Consider the following 19,161-nt stretch of genomic DNA (forward strand, 5'->3'; position numbering starts at 1 on the left):
CCAATGGGAACAAGGTAGCTGTATGCTAGAAGGCTTGGAGCTGATCACCTCCAGAGTTCCTTGTACCTTGTAATGTAGGAGCCCCGTATGTGAACACTTGCTGAAGTCACTCCCCACTTGTCTCTTTCAGGAATACCAAAAGAGCTCCCTGTTAGTTGCAAGTCTTTTCTGCTAAGCATTTTGCATTGCACCCTTTTTCTCTGCTGCATGACATCCCAGCCCTTCCTGCAGCTGTGGTATTTCTTTACCTGTAGACCCTATCTCCGGGGTTTTTGGATTCATGCCTCTTGGGAAGCTCCTTTCCTTCCTCTTACTAGGACAGAAAGAAGAGAAAAGCAGTTTTCATTCTTCATCACGGGGTACATCAGAGTCCTCCTGGGTTCTTCCTGATCAGTCCCTTTCTGTGTGAAAACGGCTGTGAGGGCTCACTTTTCCATCTCCAGCCCCAAGCCCCACCAAAAGCCCGCAGGGCAAATGCAGGAGAGGGGAGGCTCTGCCTCTCTGCCCAGCTGTGCTTCGCCAGGTTTGCCGGATCGTGGGAGGCAGCCAGCCAAAACTATCATCCCAGGTTGGAAATAGCAAGGATGGGGAAAGTCGGCAGGAGATTTCATGCCAAAATCTGAAGCAGAATATTTTACCAGAGGTGCAAGCAGCTGCAACAGACATTAGGCCCCAACTGTCTGCAGCATTGTGTGAGCATGGGTATTGTGTATGTGTGTGTAAATAGCCACCCGCAGACTCTGCTTATCCTCAAGAGTCTAGTATGTACATGGACAAAGGTAAAAGAAAGGAAATACTATTTCCTATCTTCCAGATGGGGCATTGAATTTTGTGTTGTTATTGTGATTGTGTAAATGAGGTAATTGCACACACATGGTCTGCTATAGGATTGGTGGAACTTACAATTGTGAGCGTGAAAATACACATATAGCTGTTAAAGTAAATAGCCTCTATTTGAAAAATGACATTAAGAGGATAAATAGTACACAGTTTACTGGAGAGGGGAGAGGGGAACATCACTGATGGCTTCCTGGCAAAACGTTTAAGATACTAGAATACAGGCACCAAGCTGCCACGCAGAGAAACACTGCAAGGGCACTGGTGTAATGAAGGAAAGAATTTGGGTGGAGTTGCCTGCTTCCAACTGCTTGAACAACGAAACAAGGGAAAAATTAACAATTTTAGTAGTAAGTTACATGGAAAGCTAACAAAACACAAGGCTTTGTGTCCTAAAATGAAACTAACTATGATGTTGCAAAAGCACTTGCCAACTAACTAGGGCTGGATGCTGAGGAGCAGTATTCTGTGCTAGAGATAATAGATGCCTGCATGTTTTCTTTCAGTCCCATGTAAGATGCGCAAGCTTAGAATGTGCACAAACTGGTACATTTTCATGGTAATTTTGAAAGCATTTTGAATAGTAAGTACATTTCAGTTAGGAAATGTGACAATTAGAGAAAATGATAACCTGAACTAGTAGGTTCAAGAGATCTTTAACTACTATGTATGTGTACTAGGGCCGTCCTTCTGAAGTCTGCAAAGGAGCATCTCAGGCGTTCTCACTGGTTCTTTCTCACTTGGGCATGTTAGAAAGACTGGACCAATGACTAGTCACTCTCAGAGTGCCTGGCAATATAACCCAGAAGGTCACAGCAAAAAAGTCCAAAACAGAGCCAGGCAAGTGGGTCACAGCGAGCATTCAAGGATTTTATAATCAAAACTACCACACGTGTAAGCACAACATGCGGTGTTGCAATACTGTGAGTCTGTAATTCTAATGCACTTACTGGAATTAGTAAGGATCTCCACTGCCTGGTTAACATCTATGCTTCAGAGACTGACTCTGTTTCAGTGTCACCAAGGTGTCAGCCAAAAATTCTGGAGCTGCACTAAGATTTGCTGTGGAAGAGAAGACTCCAAAATATGTACAGCTTTTGGCCCCCTTTCAGGAAGGGGCTGATTGTGGAATACAGTACATGTCGGGCTTTTTTTATGTTTTAATGACTCATATTCTGGACCTTATTCCTGTTCGTCTTTCAACGCCAAACACAAATTGCTGTTTAGCTCAAACTGCTGTTCTGGTAATAGAAGTAGACATCAGTTTTATCTATGGATTTTACAGCTATGCATTTTTCAGAGTGAATTTCCCTCTTTAGGCTACTGATGACATTTGGCTGTGGCAGTGTTATACCAGCTTTTAGTGCTACTTCTGCCACATTACTTGTGCATTCACAGTTGTGGGATATAGCTGGTGTGCTTTATCAGATATAGCTACTTTTTTTGTTCATGCAGGCTCCAAATGCAGCATCTTCTCCTCCCTGAGAGGAAAAAGCTCCTGCTTTCAGACCACCTCCTCCTGCCACCACACTGTCCTGGTGCTTATCTTTTCAGTTTTTCCCTCCCTCTGGTGTGATCCTGCATCTTGGCCCATCCCTGGCTGCTACCAGCTTTGCTGTGTCCCACCTCTTTGCAGGACTGTTCCCTGACCCCAGCTCCCCAGACTCTTGCTTACTGCTTCCTGGTGAGTGCTGGCTTTGAGGGCGAACCTCGGCTCATGTCTCACAGAGGGGTTTAGCCTGTGTTCTGCTCTGTGCCTCATCCCAGATGCTGGTGTGCGTCTGTGGTGAAGCATGCTGTGCTGCTGCCCTGGAACCAGTGCCTCAGAGGCACACTTGGGAATGAGAGACCTGTTAGCTCAGGTGCCAGAAGTCTGGCACCAGCAAATGAGGTTGCTACAGGCCATAATCCCTTCCCACAAGGTAACTGAGTGAGCTGAAGCATTTCTGTGCAGCACCAAGTCTGCATAATTTAAGCATCTTCCCTTAACAAGAGCCATGGTGACCTATCAGATGGTGCTGAGCACAGAAGTTGTTAAAGGGGAGTGTGCTGGTTTGGGTGCCTGCTGGTATAACTCCATGTGTGCAAGACTTCGGCAGATTTCCTTCAGTTCTAGTCATCTGAGTATGTGGCTCTCCACCTTTAACTCGGAGCAGCAAGAGTTCAGAAGATGGATCTTTAAACCTATTTATGCACAGGTACTCAGATCCTGAGCTACAGCCAGAGGTGTGGGCTGAGGGAGAAAGTACAAAAATAGCTTTAGGCCACCTTTGAAGTTCTTCCACATCTGTATTATTTTGCTTGCTCTGATTAAATAAATAAGATTTTAACTTGCAGAATAGCCAAATATGAGTTGGCTATCAGTTATCCCAGGGTCTCTACTACCCGCTAATGTCTAGAAGGCTGAAAGCACCTAAGGCTACTATTTTCTTCCTTCACAGCTTTCTAAGGCTTTCCTGCAGGTAAGTGGAATGTTAAAATGACTTGTTCTGTTATTCAGTTCTGAGGGGGCTTTGCTCACGAGAACAGCACGACCGAGCACAGGATGAGAATTAGATTCATTTTACTTACATAGGTAACAAGGTGGCTTCTGTGAAATTTTCCAGTCCCTTTCAAACTGATGCTGTTTTTGCAGTCAACATGGTTTAACCCCAGCTGGCAACTAAGTACCATGCAGCCACTCTCTCACTTGTCCCCCTGGGGGATGGGGAGGAGAACTGGGAAAAACTAAAACCCATTGGTTGAGATAAGAAAGTTTAATTGTCAAAAATAAAGTACAATATAATACTACTAGTAGTAATAATAATGAAAAGGGAAATAGCAAGAAGAGAGATAAAACTAAAAGGAGAAAAAACCCCAACCAAACAACAAAACAAACCCCAACAACAAGCAGCAGTGATGCACAATACACTTGCTCACCACCCACTGACCAATACCCAGCACAACTCAAGCAGCAACTGGTCCCTCCCAGCCAGCTCCCCCCAGTTAATATGCTGGGCATGACGTACTGTGGTATGGAATATCCCTTTGGCTAGTTTGGGTCAGGTGTCCTGTCTCTGCTTCCTCCTGGCTTTTTGTACCCCTCCTCACTGGCAGAGCATGAGATTGAAAAGTCATTGATCAGGGTAAATGCTGCTGAGCAACAGCTAAAACATTGGTGTGTTATCATCATTGTTCTCAGACTGAAGCCAAAGCACAGCATTGCACCAGCTACTGGGGAGAAAATTAGCTCTATCCCAGCTGAAACCAGGACGGCAGTACATACAGTCCAGCACTGCATTCCTTTTTCTCTGAGCTGCTGTGGTCTGCCCTTCTTGGTTTTGCCTTTGGTTTTGTTTGGTGTTTTTTTTTCTGGTCGACTCTTTTGCCCAGACTTTGTATTCAGGACAGTTCATACCCACCTGAGAGATCCTGGTAACAGAAGGATGTTCTTAACTACTCATCGGTTTGAGTTGATATTCATGCTCTGAATTAACAGAAGTTAGTGGCAGCACCCAGATTTCGTCATAACTGTACATATGGTTTAGCTCTCACAAATAACAAATTAGTTTTTATTCAGTAGCTAGAAAGTGGTTATTTTACTGAGACTTAGAAGCAGACCATTCAGCCCAGAGTTACTGGCCTTTCGGTAATGTGGATTTATGTTTTTTTATTGTCTTGTAACTACAGTGTTATAGTATCCAGACTTGGGATTATTCCCTTGTCCTTCCTGCAAGTGGCTGCAGGGGCATGGAGGTAGTGGAGAAGACACACCACTGGTCAGAAACAACTTCCTCTGGTCCTCGTGCAGGCCTTAATGGTGGTGAAGGACTCTGGCAGAGAGGAGAGTGGACAAGCATCCTGTATGTATGGGTAAGTGATGCCCATGCTCACAGCCTAAACTGGCAGAGCTATCTTAGCTTCCAAGCAAGTACTTCCAGCCCATGGAAATGGGCTCACCTCACTGTTGTGGTCACAGCACAAGAGAAACAGGACACAAACCTCTCAGCATCTCCAGAGCAGCCTGATGGTTCTATGGTAGGGGAAATACCAATATACTGCTCAGTGCCTCAGAGAGAGGAGGTAAAGCCTACAAACCCCAATGGTGACCTGAGCCTAGGGATGAGCCCTCATTACCTCTGCAACCTAGCTGAGCCCTTTCCATTGCTTGCAGCCCTGAGGAGCCCAACCCTCTGCTGCTGCAGCCACTGGGTTTGCTAAGTCAGAACAGCTTCCCGTAGCTTCCCACTTGGCTTCGTGTATGACCCAGCCAGTTTTCTCCCCCCTGCCTTGCAGAACTGTTCCACCTCTCCCAGTCGTGTTCACCCCTTTACTTTTCCAACAGTGTTTTCAGAAATGCACAAGGGCTGTCCCATTACCCTACCCCTCAGTAAGGGAAGATGGAGTACGGAGGTCAACAGCCTGGGATCTGTTTCTGCCCAAACTGGTTCACCTGGATGCTGGTTCCCAGCCAGCCTGCCTGTGAGGTGGGAGAGGGGAAAGGTGAGAAGGAAAAGCAGGAGAAATCAGGAGCAGCAAGGCTTGTTCTGAAAGAATTAGAGAAAACTGCTCCAGGCAAGTAGGCTGGTGTGGGCTGTTGTTTTTGTGTGTGTCCCCAGGAGCTGGGTGATGCACAGCTGGTGCGACAGCCTTCCCTTCCTCCTCTGTGTGCTCCCCGTTCCCAGGGCAGTTTTAAGGCACTGAGCATCCAACGCAGAAGTGGGTTAGGGTGAAGAGGGGCCAAGGAGCTGATCGGCAGGAGGAAGGCTCTGCCAGTGGAGGTCTGGAAGCACTGGATGTGGACACAACATAGGACAGCAGCCAGCACTCATCCTTTTGTGGGGAACAGCCCCTTTTCAAGTTCTATTCTTCCACTGCTGTGCTCATTGGTCTTCACCTGTTACCTGTGTTTTCCATTAAACCTTGGTCTTTCCAGGCTGGCTAACAGAAGCCTCCTTCCTATCTCCCCTGTGCTCAGATCCTGGTACCTGAAGGAGCTCTCCCTGCAAAGCCTAGGCTCAGCCTAACACTTTTATCCAACCCTAAAGCCAGTGTTTTTTCAGAAGCCATATTTATGACCGCAGATGAATTAGATACAGATTGCTTAATTTGCATAGGTGCCAGACACAGAGATGCACAAAACTTGGCAGGTATGCCCAGACACAAGGCGGGTGCATGTTGCAAGAAGGAGGAGGCAGGGCCCATGTTTGTGTTGCTGTGGGGACTGCTGCTGGCAGGGCAAAAGGGGTTTACTGGAACCCGAAAGCTTCAGATCAAAGCTGTGAAAGGGCTTTTAATTCCATTCTGCTCTCTGCCTGCGCTGCACCAGCACTCTCTTATGCTTTCCTTTAAGCAAAAACTTCCACTGTGGTCAAATCATTATGCGTGTGGAGGAGCTGCAGCATGAGGCAGCTACAGGAGGTTTTGGCAAATGAGCTGAGTTTGAGACATCGTGGTTGTACACTGTCAGGTTTAGCAGTGATGGCTACACATGGCCCATGTCACATCTCCTCCACCTCACTGCCACAGCCTCTGCACCAGTGGTGGCCAAAGCAGGGCCTTGCTGCTTCAATCCGCACAGGCCCTGGGCCAGGCTCAGTGGCAAAACAGCTCTTGCCAGCAACTACTCTTGTTTCCAAGCTGCTGGGAGAGACAGCACTGGGAGAAGGTTACAGCAGACACGGGGGAGGTAAAGCGTTAAAGATTGCTGCTGTTCAGCCCAACAGAGCCCATCTGTCAGAGCCCTTAACACACGTTCACTCCCAAGATGGAGGTTTCTGTTACAAACTGAGTAGCTCTAGTTCTATGCTATTCAGTAGAGACTGCTTATAGGGAACTGAAAACTCCGACAGGAACCCTCAGCCAACTAGCTGTGCAGTTTAATGCATTAACACCACCAACTTGTTACTCTTCCCACCAGAGCAGAACAGGATGGATGCCACACCTCACCCCTTTCGCAGCCTTAGTACAGGGATAAAGGTGGGCTGGTGCTAAGAGACCAAGCTGTAAGTGAGGATGTCCTTCACAAATGCTTGAATCCCGCTCTGCTAGCTGGCTAAAGAGACAGTAACTTCTCATGACTATGACTTTCTTAAACCTTTTTTGACAAAGGTGACATTCAGAGGGGGAGATCCATCAGAGCTCTGCAGCCCCTTTACTCCTGAGCAGGAGGATCTACTAGGGTTTAAAATGTCTTAAATCATTTGCACTGTCTTTGTGTCTCTATCTTCCTCTTGAGTTTTCTAAGTGGACGCATGGCAGAAATTTGCTAAAAAGCCAATGGAAATTTTGCCTGTAGGCAAAAGGCCAACTACGAGTAATTACTGTGAAGTCACCTGCTAAAGAGTTACATTCCTTTTGTTTTCATCATTTCTCTTTGATAAGCAGAAAGCACACCGGAAATTCTGCTGTCTGAGGAGGACAGCAGATTGGGGATGTGGTTATCTGCCTCCACGTACTACACTCTCAACACTCCCTCTCAGGCTGAGTGGGACAGCTAGAAAATAGGGAGGATGGGGTTTCCGAATTCTGAATCATGACTGTTTTCCCCCAGTAGTCTTATCTGCGGTAATTAAAAAATCCCAGCCTAGTAATTAGACTGGAGCTGGTCTCAGGCTCCGTGGGCCTCTTAAATTTCAGGATTAACCAGAGTAATCAAATTAAGGATTTTTTTATTTTAATTAACAGTTCTACTACACTGATACTCAATCGGAGGCCAAGCTGAGCAACAGCATTTTAGGAGTCATTCTGTTACTTCCACTCCTGTTTTCAGTCCTTCCCTGGGGAGCTATAATTCTCACACTGATTCTTTTTGTAGAGCCTTGTCACAGAGTCAGACACAGGCTGCACACTAGACACAGATAATGTGTGTGAAGATATTCCAGCAATTTGATCTTTGCTGTTTCAACCTGCCTTAGAATGGAAATGGATTCAGAGATCCCTCCCAGCCTTATTTCTTCCAGTCTTCATAATATCTACGGGAACATGACGATCAAAAAGAGATGGGTGCCTCTTCCTTCCAAAGATTTCTTTCCAGCTGGTAAAAAAATTAACTACATATATAGTAAAACAGAAACAAGAACAACCCAAAAACCAAAACAACAAAACAAACACCCCAACCGAAGCCAAACACCAAAAACAAACCCCCAAACAACCCACAGGAAACCTTAGGAGGCTTCCAGAACCTTAACTATATAACTCATGAGCTCTACTTCAGGCAGTAGAGATGTGATTAGTATTTCTTCTCAGACCAGGTTAAAGCACCTGGAAGGGAACTTGTGGTGGTTTGTCAGTTTTTACCCTAATCTGGCCTGGCTGAAGTTTTTACCCTAATCCGGCCTGGCTGGTACTTGGGTCCTTTCCCTCCTGTGCCTGGGTAATGGTGAGTGAATAAAGCAGCAGGCGATTAGTGCTGGTTTCTGCAGGACCCCTAGGAGGTGTCTTTCAAGATGTCTCAGCACACTTCGGTTCTCTCTGGTGACAGGATTATTTTAGTCCCTGATCAAGACCAAACATGGAGGCACCACATCCCACAGATATTGCCCATGAGATCTTGTGCTTACAGCCTGAAGTTCTGTTGTGGTAAGCACCAACTCCAGTAGTATGTACGGGATCAGATACTGGAGTAATACCTGATCCTTTGTACAGTTTGACACAAAACTCAAATTCATTCATACATTCAAACTTCACTTTGTTTAATGATGACCTTGTCCAGCGTTTTTTTCAAGTTAAAGATTAGCTGACACATACGAACTGATAGCTACTGTAATATTAACCTTTTCCCTGACTTCTCAGCTTGTCCTTGAAATTAATCTTCAGGCTTTGGGCCACCCTTACCCTGAAAGCTGAGCAATACTAAGCCACAACAATCTCAAATACCATCACAGCACATCTTAAACTGCCTACACCTCATGGAAAAATCTGACAGATGCCTTATTTAGAAATGCTTTGGTTTAGGTATGTCATTCTGTTTTGTTTCCTCAATATGTTTCTATGAAAACAGGGTTATGGTTTAGGATTTAATCTTCTCTGTATTCCTGACTTCAGTCATAACCTCTGTCCACATCAAAATCAGCTGGGATATCGTTTTCACAGCACATACCAGATTTGAAAATTACCTTTTCATCTTTTCTTCTCCTTCATTCTTTTTCTTCTGTAAAGATCTAAAACCTAAGCAGAAAAATAATGAAAAGAGCCTACCTTCATTTCACTGATGTGTTACGCTCAAAGTTTTCTCATCCTTTTAAAATTATTCTTAGTGTGAATTGATTTTGTGGTATTGATTCTAGGAATACTGTCTGTAAGCAGTTCTGTTTTGTGCAATATATTAAACAGTAAAAAGGATCTGAGTGCATGTGTTTATAAAGAATAGAATATTTTTTTATACATACAACACATATATACACACACATAACCACGGAAAATCAATCAAACAAGATGTAGTACTGGTTACAATAACACACTTCAATTCTGTGTTCTTACTAGAAAAGATTAAAACAACCCTGCAGTTGTCTTCTCCAGTGCAGAACAGCATATACATTGAAAACTTACTGGGAAAACACACCTTGTGAATTTCCATAAGCAGCTGAAAACCTGAATAACAAGACCAGTGAAGGATGCATTGTAACAACACACAGAATAATAAAACTAGTGGTTTATACTAAAGTTACATATTCAGTACAGGAAAGCGGGTTTCAGTCCAATGTCATACCGCTGTCACCTGCCCTCAGTGCCTTATGTTGGTTTTACAGAGGCTGTATTTGAGCTATTGAAAAAAGAATCTCAAAAAAACCAAATCCACTCTTTCCTTGGAAAGTTGCTCATTGTTCCTTGCCTCATAAGGAAGCATTGAACATATCTATACTGCAAATCAAAGACAAGAGTGTGATTGTCTACCTGACCTTTCCCAGGGAAAGACAGCTAGGAGGGCTGGAGAGGGCTGGTGCAGGGAAGGAGGGCTGTGAAGCTTCATGGGGCATTCCATAGTCAAGGCAAGAACTGCATTTATTTATCTTTCCAGAAGAAGTTCTGAACCATGTATTCACCAGTCTTTTATGAGTTGTCTGCTAATGCTGAAAGGTTCACCTACATGCCAGTTTTGGGATTAGTTTAGCTGTAGATCATCAGTTCAGAAAGAGGTAGCCATATGGATACAAGCTACAATGATAGAAGCTCCGTTAGTCTAGAATAACTACAGCCACTCTGACAGAGTGTGAAGTAATTGTTATGATATTTGTAAGTTAAAAACATTGCAAAAATATGTTTAAATCATCCCTGAGAGTAAAGATAACAGAGAGTGAGCTATATTGCACGAGTTGGTTGGAATACTTTAGTGTCTTTAGGTACTTGAGAATAATCTGCGTTCTAACTTGAAAATAATTTGATGAATCAATTTCTTTTAGGTGTGACCAGTCTTTGATTCCCTTGTCAATGTCTGTCAGTTAAAGCTGAACCTAACAAAACGCATTTATTCAAAATGATTTCTTAGAAATCTTATCTTCCCATCAGTTGCTTTAGCCCACTTAGTATCGCAGGTCAGGACTCATCTGCCTCACCAGGGTAAAGAGAACAATTTAGACCATTTTACTTGAGGACTCAGCTAGCACTTTTTAGCACTACGAAATGCTCTAAGAATTAAAGGATGACAGAAAACTTCTTCAAATCACATTTCAAAAAGCATTTTCCAAAAATGACTATGTTAGTAGACTTTATTGTCACCAGAAAGCCTCTGTTAATCTTATAAAGCATCTGCAATGAATAATCTTCCCCTCCTCCATCCTTATTTGCTGCCAGAAACAGCTTATAAATGCTTAGTTCAAAACGCTGCCAAATTTTGCTTTTAGGCACACTGTTGTAAACAGAGACTATTTCTACAGATTTTGGTAGAATTTCTCCAGGTTTATGTGGTTGCAAGCAAAAGCCAAATTTTGCCTGGGTCTTTCCTCATCACCTGCCACTTTGTGCCCTGGTCGGCACCAGAACTGCCGCCTCTGGTGTCAGGGGAAGGCAAGTGCTTGAGCCGAGTCTGCCCATCATTTGACAAATTATTATAAACAGATTTGAACAAATGTTTCTTTACAAAACAAACTGGTCAGCAGGCTCCAGGCTCTATTCTGATGCATTTTACAGGAAATAATATCAAGTTAGCTATTATGAAACTACCCCCTCCTCACACACACATAATTGCTTCCAGCTTGCTGATTATTACCCTTTCCTTAACTGATAGGGTGAGAAGAGAAATAAAAATATCTCCATACAGTGGGCCAAATCCTCATCTGGTATAAATCAACATAGCTCCATCAAAGTCAATAAAACTATGCTGATTTACACCAGTCGAGGAGCTGATGCACTATAATTTTTTTACTTGCTTTTAAAAATAAAACCTTATGTGATTGTGTAACCAACATTGCAACAGAAACCAACATTTTCTTTTGTGAAGTCAAACATGTGCCCTCCCTTTGACTTCCAAACATTTTCACTTAGATAGCACTTCTATAGCTTTTTTTCCCTCACCTTTCTGGCAGAGTGCTCCTACAACCCTTTTTACTAGGCTGGTGACATGATAGAGGTACAGACTGGGCTGAATGACGATCAGACACAAAACGACAATTCCATAGAGTAATGATGCTACAGAACAAAGTGCAACCACCACTCTTTCACACGAGAGGAAAAAGGGCTAAGCAAATGCACAAGACAAGAAAATTGCTTCTCTACTGACATTCTCTCTGATCTCCACCACACTTTGCAGTTAGCTAACACATATTAACAATACTAAGCAATTAATAATTCCTACCCAGGAATGACAGTACTGTAAACTGCTATTATAGATTAAGATTCTTAAATACTATTTAAAATAATACGATGAGACTTATTACAAGGTTTAATAAAAACAATAGAAACTATGTGCTCTGCCTAGAAAACTCAGATTTCTAAGGTCTTTCTTCAGTCTTCACTAAGGGCTGTCAAACACATGGTAAATTTTTCGGGAATACTCGTTGTCTCTTGTTCTGATCAAGAGCACAGACAGATCTCAGGAAATCTTTTACATCCATTGCGGGGGTTCTAGGCATTTCAGTGTGGTATTTTGTCAAATAATGGTCTGGTCTTTCCCAAAACCCTCACATTTTTGACTGTTTTTTTTTTTGATTGATCTGTGTATTCAGAAATTTGTGATCTTTTCAATAGCACCTTGAAAAATCCGAGCAATTTTACTGTTAATGTTGACAAAGTTTTCTACTTGTTCAGCAAAGACTTTTAAGAAAACTTTTGTTTATTAATTCTTGGTATTTAGCAGCCCCTAACAACATGCTGGTAGTTTTATGGAAGTTAATGGTGATCTTTGCAGAATCACAGAATTTCGTTTCCAATAGCTTTTTGAATACTGTAACAGATTAAGGTGCAATAAAAAGCTGCAATAGCTCGCATTTCCAAACGATTTTGTGCAAAATCTGGGCAAGATTAAGCTTACTTTAACATACATTTTCCATTGCTTTGAATAACATCTTGAAAATCATTCTATGCTGTCTGGAACCCAGTTGCAAAGACTGAATCGGAATTCAGTCACACATTCTGCTCTCTGGTTTAATATACATATTTTAATTCAAAGGCCAGTCTGAAATGCATTCAGAATTGACTGGAAAACTTTCTATAGTCAGACCTGAAAATTTCCTCATCGTATTTGGTAGGTACCATTGCACTACTTATTTTGATTTGGAAAAGATTGATTATCTATCTCTATTAAGCTGTGAACCCTTTGGTTTTGGGACCCTGCTTTTACTGTAACGATCATTTTGCAGTGCAGCCTTTATTTTGTAATAGGTTTTTGTCACCTGGTTGAATGAATGACTGAGATGTTGGTGCAGAGAAATTCGGTTCAGATTCTTCCTTACCTGTCTGTTTCCATGGCAAGATATGACTAGAAAACACAATCTAATCTCTGGAGAAAACAGCAGTTCCCCAAGCACCCTTTAAACAAGTACTTATAGGCAGACACTCTCCAGATCTATGCAGAGGAAATTAAAATAAAACACAAATTGGCAAACACATTCCATTCAATCAGGATTGAAAAAGCAGCCCTGTATGTAAAGAAACTGGTGGTAGATCTTGCCAAACAGTTCTGTCACATGTAGGTAGGACAGCCTTACATAACATGGGCAAGAAGTGTCAAGTTCCGCTGGGGACAAACAAAAGTTATTCAAAAAGTGAGTTCCTGTCCTCCCTGGTACTGATGGTGGCAACAAGTCACTCCAAAATGAAACCACACTAAAAGACAAGGAATCAAAAAGGGGTTCACCTTGCTAGAAAGTGCAATCCTCCATAGGACTGCAGTTCAGGCTCTCTGACCCTCAGGAGGAGGTTTCTGGGGCTGCAGGAGGTTGGCTTTCAAGCTGCCAGTTTAATAACCCAGAGCAGTCAAAAGGCTGCTCTTTACAAAGTTGACCCCATTTCCTACACGACAGCAAGAGCAACAGTTACATGCCAACATCTACACTTGTGAGGCTTGAGCTTTTCCTGCTAAAGTCACAAATTGCTGTTTGAGGAAGTTGTGTCAGTCAGTATCGAGATGGATGATTTAGATGCTCTATCTGCTCACCATTTGCCAGTGGGTCAGAGACTGGAGTTCTGGTCTCTGTGGTGCCCCGTTTTGGGGAGCTTGGCTTCAGCTCTGATTGCTGAAAGTTCATCAAAGCAGAGGGCTTCTAATTAAACACTTCAAACTCAGAACTTTTTTTCAGTAGAAAAAGCACATCTAACCAGTTCGAATGCAAGGTTTCTTCCTCCAAGCATAAATCACATGCAATAGGTGTAGAAGATTTAGGTCATGTCTCAGATATGCTTTTCTTTTTATCTACAGCAAAACTTTCATTTTATTCCAAAGTATGGCAAGAAAGATTTAAAAAAAACCTGCTTTGCCTTAAGCACGCTGAAGCTTTGTAGCATCTTCACACTGGATTCTTGGCTTTGGAGACTAGAGAAACCTGAAAGTGTACTGGATATGAAGTCAAAACAGCTTGTTACCCAACTTGCTTTCTTCCACAAAGTATTGAAATATTAAGAACACAGGCAAATAATGCTTGGATACAGCTCCCTTTGTTTGTGTAGAGTTGAATTTGTTTGTCTGAAGCCAAACTGGGCGGATAATTCTGCATTCTTTATCTCAGTGGTGAATTGTGTGGTTCTGAAATTTGAATAAGATAAGATCACAAACAAGTGAAAACATGTGTAGGGTGAAAAATCAATATGCTTCAAAGTAACAGTTGAGAAACAAATTATTCCTGTGCTAATATGTTGAAAAGGTTTAGGGATTCTGGGAGGGCTGATAGCATTACTAACAGCTAACGCAGTATTATAAGGAATTTGAGCTGCCTTCATAGATGCTAATCATGCTGTCACCTAGAAATAAGGTGCTCAAAAGGCTGATAATGGTAAATTGCAACATGAGGGATTTTTTAAGCTTCTCAGTCTTTGCATAATAATTAGATCTTAACAATTGCAGTTCTTTTTAATCACTCATGCTGAGGTCTGTTCTTTCCATTTACCCTGAAATTTTCTAATGTTTTAGTTGAACTATTCAGAAAAGCTACACTCTTGCTAAGATATTGCTATTTTTCAGTTCAGGACTCAACGTCATTGTCACCGAAGAGTGGCAGGATTCCTGCAAACTTAATCACATTCAGACCTATACTGTGCCTGACATGAGAAAGCCATTAATAACTAGCTTATACCAACCAAAGTCTGTTCTGTCAGTGATGACACATCTTAAAAATAGTTTCCTCTGAATGAAATCTACATTTCTGTACTGAATTATTACTCGCTGGGAGTCACTCTTTTGGTAACCCTTATGCTGTGCTGAAGCAAAACAGTCATTGCCCTTGAGAAACACCTGAATAAGCCATGCCTAACATGATACAATTCAAGAATAATTAAAGGCAGTAACTGAAAACTTTAGGCTAGCAGCAATATAAAGACTTCCTCTGCCACCAGAATCTGACTTTTCTTCTTTTAGCCCTGCTTCACTCACTGCATTTAGGAATGATGTAGGACTCATACACACTTGACTGTCAAAAATAATCCTCAGAATCCCCAGTCTCTGCGTCTGGTACATATATTCACTAGGACAGAACCAAAGATCTCCTGTTTATGTTTCTCTCTATATGCTGAAGCCTCCTGAGTGCTGGCATTGTCTACAAGCAGGCCATATACGTACTATAAACATCTGTGTATTTATAGCACAGAATTCCCCAAATTCCCACCACCTCAGCAGATGATTGACTTCTTTTTTAAAAGCTACACATGCAATAGCAGTCTCATCCTCTCTGCAGGTATTTGTTTGGTAAGCAGCATTCTTTAGAGAAATGCTATGTTGACAGGAGAAGGGACAGGTTGCTGAGTTATGCGGCTGTGGGATGATGGTGGTAAGCAGGACTCAGCAGCTACAAATAGAGCTGTAAACCAAGACGGGTGTCAATTCAGTCCTTCAACAAAGCCCGAGTGACTCAAGGAGCATGTCAAGGCACACCACACAGAGACTTATCTGCTTAGTTTTACATTAATGTACGAAAACAAAATAGCAAAGAAAAACCCCACTCAGAAAGCAACAGAACTACATCTTCCCCGTGAGGATCATACCAACAGTGCTTAAGATGGAGTTTGGACTAAACGCCTTAACTGAGAACACATGAGAAGCTCCCAGTTCAGTTTCTTTGGTTGTTATGTGACAAAGAAGTGGTGATTAAGGCAGCTGTGTAACTTACCAAAGAAATTTCCTCACATATGATGCTAAATGGCAGAGGAAAGAGGAGGAATAAAAGAAGAATTACCTACTTTTTAAGCTATTTAACAACAATTGCGAATAATTTTTGTATACATGCCCCTGAAGTTCTAACTGTATTTTCTTGGAAGTTTTTAAACAACTGTGAAATCACTTGTTACTTGCAATTACAGTGCAACTTTGAGTAATCAATAACCACAGCCATTCTAGAAGACAAGTAAGCTGGCAGATGAGCATATGTTAAAAGGGATGTTTGCAACTGGATGATTAAGAGCAGCACTTGGAAGGGATCAGGGCTGGAAGCAAAGGTGAGGCCAGAGACAGTAAGTGGGACTGGGGCATAGAGGACAGAAATGTGTTGTGAATTGATACCATCACTTACAAGTCAGTAATTCCTAATTCCGTCTTTCTAACGCATTGCCAACTTTAGCTCCACATCTGGGATCCTTCTGGAGCAGTGGGACCTTGTTTAGATCCCAGATCTGGTATCCCAGCCCTTCTGAGTTCCCAGTGGTCCATTATGCCCCTCTTGCTCCTGTAACCATGTCCCTGTTTTCTGGGGCAGCAATTCACAGCCTCATACCCTGGGGGAAGAGAATTCGCTCTTGGGGAAAGGCTTCCTGGCAGTGCTGGGAGGAGGTAGACTCCTGTGAAAGGGAAGAAGGGGCCAGCATTTGGAAGAGCAGGATTCTCATTCCATGGGCCTCTTGCTCAGGCCATTTAAAGGTAAGTCCATTTTCTACCCCATGGTAACAAGGGGTAAAAATTCTAGGAAACAGCTGAAAAGGGCAATATTAACAGAAATGTTATAAATCTGGTGGTTTTCTTAAATTGGGCAGTAAAAATGGTAACGCTATTCAGTGTGTGCCGTCAACACCTGTGTTGGAGCTTTAAACATAATCCACTGAAGTCTGTCATGTGTTTTTATGTTACCAATTGATGGCTAAAACCCCACTTAAGAGCTGTATTCAAAACAAAAAGCTAAACACAATGTGGCAATAACAAAATCCAAATGAAATTCATACAGTAATACAGACATGGTCTTTATATTTTTCTACAAAGCTTAATGTGGGCCTAGCTTGAAATGTACCATAATATGTGTTAGTTGTTATGAATAAGAAAACCACTTATGACAGAATACCCAATGGCATCTGCTATTACAAGTTACTTAAAAGCATTCTTAAATACTATAAATATCCCAAGGAACTGTGACTTCTTTCTCCACTGACAACTTTTTATAACATCAGAGCAAGCTAACTTTTGATGTACAGTACTGCTGTAAAACTGGATATGACAGTCCATCACTGAGCTGTGTTTCGGATTGATAAGGATGCACTTAAAGTAATAGTAGCAATTTATTTTTCCTAATTATCTAAATTATTCCAGATCTAGAAATTCTAGGAAACAGCTGAGAAGTGCAATGTTAACACAAATGTTATAATTCTAGTATTTTTTTTTTAACTGGGTAGTGAAAAGCAGGGTGAAATTCACCTTGTACAGATGACATTTATATACCACTTTCCCTGCAGAGTGTTAGAATAGGGAGTCAGCTGAATCCTTTGGTGCATAATTTTTTCTTATCTTTTCATGAGACAAAGTTCACATGAAGCGATAAGCAGATGGAGCAAATTAGGAAAAGGTGAGTGCTGAAATGATGAAAAGAGTACTTTCAAACAGGTACATGTCCTCCCTTTAATTTTTGGCTGTCATGTGTTCATTGCTGTAGCTGCCTGACCTTCCAAAATATGGTACTGGTGAAAATCCTTCTTTGAAATAGGGTTTCATGCACCTGCAAAAACAGAGGACAGGACACAATAATCACTTGTGCCAATGAAGCAGCTTTAAATAGGCTGAAATCAGCATCTCTCTCGGGTGTCCTTGTTTTGTTGCCTTCTCAGTCAAACCTGGAAAGAGACTAGCCGGCATCTGGAGAACCTTAGCTGTCATTTTATTTTGCTAAGCAAGCCCTGCAAGTTTATGGTGTCTCTAGATAAGGTTTTCTATGTGTTACCTACAGATTACCTTCAAATTATTACGAACCTATCTCTGCACTGTTTAGGCTGCTTACTGTACTGGCAACCAAACTAGTTTAGTTTGAGGCTGTGAAGTCCTCTTTTTCTCATAACTGGCATCACCTATCTATTGGATGCACATTGAGTGTTCCTCCCACTAAACATCTGATTGTCATAAAAGGGGAAAATAACATTTTCTTCCTGGCTTTAGAAGTTATTATTGATATCTTTGAATTAGTGTGTCTATCAGGAGGACAAAGGGGTAGTACCAGCTCTAGCACTTCCTCTATAGTTTTCGTAAATAAATAGTATGCAATTTCTTGTTTCCAAGCCCTGTTCTAGGCCCTCAGGCCCATTCAGTGCCCCAAAGGGATCTTTCTTCTCTTTCTTCTTCCTACTCACACAGTGTAATACCCAATCAGCCCCAGGATTTGTAGGTAGCTGTAAAAGGGCAAAGGTTTTAGATGACTCTAGGCAACAGGAAAACAAAACCAAAATTTCCGTCCCCTTGCTCTAGGCAGCCACTAGTGTTGGCGTTTTTGTTCCACTTTGTTTTGGGGTTGGCTTTTTTAGTTGCTCCTGGGGGCAGTGCCTTTGCTCTTAATTCACTCACATCGACCTGAGAAAATCACATGTACTGCCTGGACTACTTCTTGCTCAGGCCTTAAGAGTCAACCTATTGCTTTGGATAGTTGCTACCTCAGTGTTTCCAGAGTTATCACTGTACAAAGACACATGTCTCAGAGCACCTTCCGTTTAGCCTGAAAGAAGAGTCAGTAGGGCAGCTAGCTATATAAATCAAGTATATGACTGTCAACAGACTAAAGCCTTTTGATGTTGACTATTAACAGTTTCAACATTGTGAAATGTTGACTCTTTTTTATTACTCCACAAATTCTGATTACTTCCTCACCAGACAGAAGCTTGAGAGGGTGTCTGTATAAAACAAGCTACAGGAACTCAAAAATGATACCTTGGATGCTTCGCTAGAGACCAAAGAAAAGCAAACATGCCTGAACCCTATCAGTTGATATTAAAAAATGATAGTTCCGCAGTGCTGATTCTATCCTATCTCCAAAGATGAAGAACTAACAAAACAAAAACAAAAACAAAAACACAAAAAAAGAAAAAAAGAAAAAAAGAAAAAGGAAGGTGCAGTGAACACCTTGTTAAGTGTTCCTGGGGCAGAGAGGCACTGCACAGCAGGTACATGCTGCCCAAGCCATTTGTTTCTTTGCCTGTGTCCTGGGAGTCAGAGTTCAGAAGTAGGGAAGTACAGGCTGTCTCAGTGGGTCTATGCCCTGCAGAGCTGTTCCTGGAGAAGTGAAAATACTCATGTCCGGGGCAGTTAAGCTGGCTCCAGATCTATTGGAGTAGAGCCAAGGACCTGGCTCAGCTGATAGATTCTGTTTTCAAGTTGCATAAGCACACGTAACCTGCGAGACTTGATTACTTTTTTTTAGTACAATGCTTAAGTTCAGATAGGATTATTTAAACCGCAGCTAGAATGGGACCCATGTAAGCATTTCTCCAGTTTACCTTAATCGCCCTCCCAGGTGCTCA

Source organism: Lathamus discolor, chromosome 6 (genome assembly GCF_037157495.1).
Source record: "Lathamus discolor isolate bLatDis1 chromosome 6, bLatDis1.hap1, whole genome shotgun sequence".
NCBI classification, from domain to species: domain Eukaryota; kingdom Metazoa; phylum Chordata; class Aves; order Psittaciformes; family Psittacidae; genus Lathamus; species Lathamus discolor.